The sequence below is a fragment of the Bison bison genome, unplaced genomic scaffold (genome assembly GCF_000754665.1).
Source record: "Bison bison bison isolate TAMUID 2011002044 unplaced genomic scaffold, Bison_UMD1.0 scf7180017864331, whole genome shotgun sequence".
NCBI classification, from domain to species: domain Eukaryota; kingdom Metazoa; phylum Chordata; class Mammalia; order Artiodactyla; family Bovidae; genus Bison; species Bison bison.
In genome coordinates, this window is record NW_011494903.1 from 98,625 (window position 1) to 100,879 (window position 2,255).

Genomic DNA, 2,255 nt, shown 5'->3' on the forward strand with positions numbered 1-2,255 from the left:
CTTAGTATGACTTAACAAACTTATTTACAACATTTCCACAATTCTCTGGTAGAACAAAACTTCACTATTAAACACAAAATGTAAAACTGTATTCAGGAATGCATGCAAATGCACACTGAGGAAAAATGCAGAGTAATGCCATCAATGAACTCAACTAGCCACAGCTCACATTTGCAACACCAACCTTGGCAGGGACAAAGCTATATCCAGACTGTTTGACGATAAGTTCCTCTGCAGAGAAGGCTAAAGTGGGCCCAAGCTGACCTTGTCTCCCTGCAGCTACATCCTCACCTTCACTCTCAACTCCTAACAGACAATTTGAGCACTCTAAAAGGACAAGTTTGAATTAACACCCAAGTTGCACCTGGTTTACAAATTCTATGCCTTCCAAATACCTAGTTCAGCATACCTTTCACAAACAAGGCACAGCTGAAAGGAAACGCTCTGCAGAATCCAAATCACAGTAAGAGTGGGGGTGAGGTGGGGTGGAGTGGAGGAGGTGAACAAGTTAATCTTAAAACCCCTAACCAAAGTCCTTTCCGTATCTTCAAGCATACCTGACCATGAAATGGTTGGCTGCTGAATCACCAGCTCAGCATTTCCTATCATGTCAGTGGCATACTGATAAAGATGAATGCTGGTGTGTTGTCTCAGAGATTGGAGGGAAACAGCCAGCTGGGAAAGGAGGGCAGAAAGAGGCTAAAGTATGTGGGGCAGCAGGGAACCAAGCTCTTTCAATTCTCAAGACAAATGCTGACATGAACACAGGACACCAACCAACCAGAAACTGACTTTTTCAAGCAGGTTAATGCTTCAATTGAATTTACTCTGGTTTAAGTGTGCTCCTTTCAGGAGAAATTTTCAAAGGATTTTGTGAAACTGATTTTTAAAAAGCTTCTACTAGATATCTAATGTTACACTAGGTATCAAATGAGGCCCCCAGTTCAAAGGATATTAAGAAAAAATGAAGATCTGCAACAGCTTCCTAACAGGAAAGAAAAAATCCTATTACATCACTGGGTAACATGAGTACTGAATCATCCTTCTTTGTAGATAGTCTATTATAAACGCAAATTGTCAGGCAGCTCAGAAAGAGCAGGCAGTGATTAGAATCCGACAACAGACTGCTTGTGATTCTCCAGACCCCCTTCTCCCTGGGGTCATGCTTTGGTCCTTGGCCAGGCTCAAGCCTGCTTACCTTCAATCACAGCTTTCTTTTTTTCTGCCTCAAAGAAGAAATAACCTTGGCAGCCCGCATTTCCTCATTTAGGTTGAGGAGCTTTTACAGAAGGAGCCCCGGTCTGAACTGCTTTAGAAGGGCACTTGCTGTATTCTCTGCCTTTCACAGGAACAAACACCACCTAAAGAAGCACCAATGTTCCCTGGCGGTCAGACTGTGATGTCACTGTTGGAATCACGTGACCAGACCCTTGGACCAGCCTTGGAGAAAGAAGATTTTTAACTAAGCACAGAAGCCTTAAAGATGTAGTCTCATCTAAACAAATGCCATCAAACCAGAGGCAGTCAGGTCAGTTCAGAAAACTGGGATTCAGAAAAATTTAAGGTTTTCAGACCTCATTTAGCAGAAAATCTAAGAAGGCAAAGTATAAACATCAGAAAGCATTTAAAGTTACAGGGATCTTAAATATTTTAAAAAGGGGGAGGGAGAGAGAGACAGGCAAATATGGAAAGGCTTTTTTTTTAATGTACTGGATATCAATAACACAGATAAAAATCTCACCAGAGTAATGAGCTAAATTAGTGAAATGAATAAAAAGATGCCAGACACAAGAGAGCACATAACATGATTTTATTCATTTAAGTTCAAAGGCAGACAAACCAAAGTTATATGGTTTTAGGATACCCATGTAAGTGACTACATTTTAAGGGGAAACAAGAAAATGCCCAAAGTAAAGACAGTAGCTGACTAGGGAGAGAGGGGAGTCATCTTCTGGATGGAGCACATGGTGAAGGTTGGGCTTTGGGAAGGCTGGCAATTTTTCTTAATCTGGGCAGGGGTTACCTGAGTATTCACATTATAATTATTCTTTAAACTGTATACACATAGCTTATGTCTTTCTACAGAGAAAATTATGAAAAATTGACCAAGGGAACATTTCATGCAAAGATGGGCTCAATAAAGGACAGAAATGGTATGGACCTAACAGAAGCAGAAGATATTAAGATGAGGTGGCAAGAATACACAGAAGAACTGTACAAAAAAGATCTTCATGACCCAGATAATCACGATGGCT

At 40.8% G+C, this 2,255-nt stretch overlaps 1 protein-coding gene across 1 annotated transcript in view; it reads right to left on the reverse strand.

Annotated features, from left to right (window-relative positions):
- CLCN5 (chloride channel, voltage-sensitive 5) overlaps positions 1–2,255 on the reverse strand; it is a 274,777-nt gene that overhangs the window by 31,201 nt on the left and 241,321 nt on the right. The window lies entirely within an intron of this gene.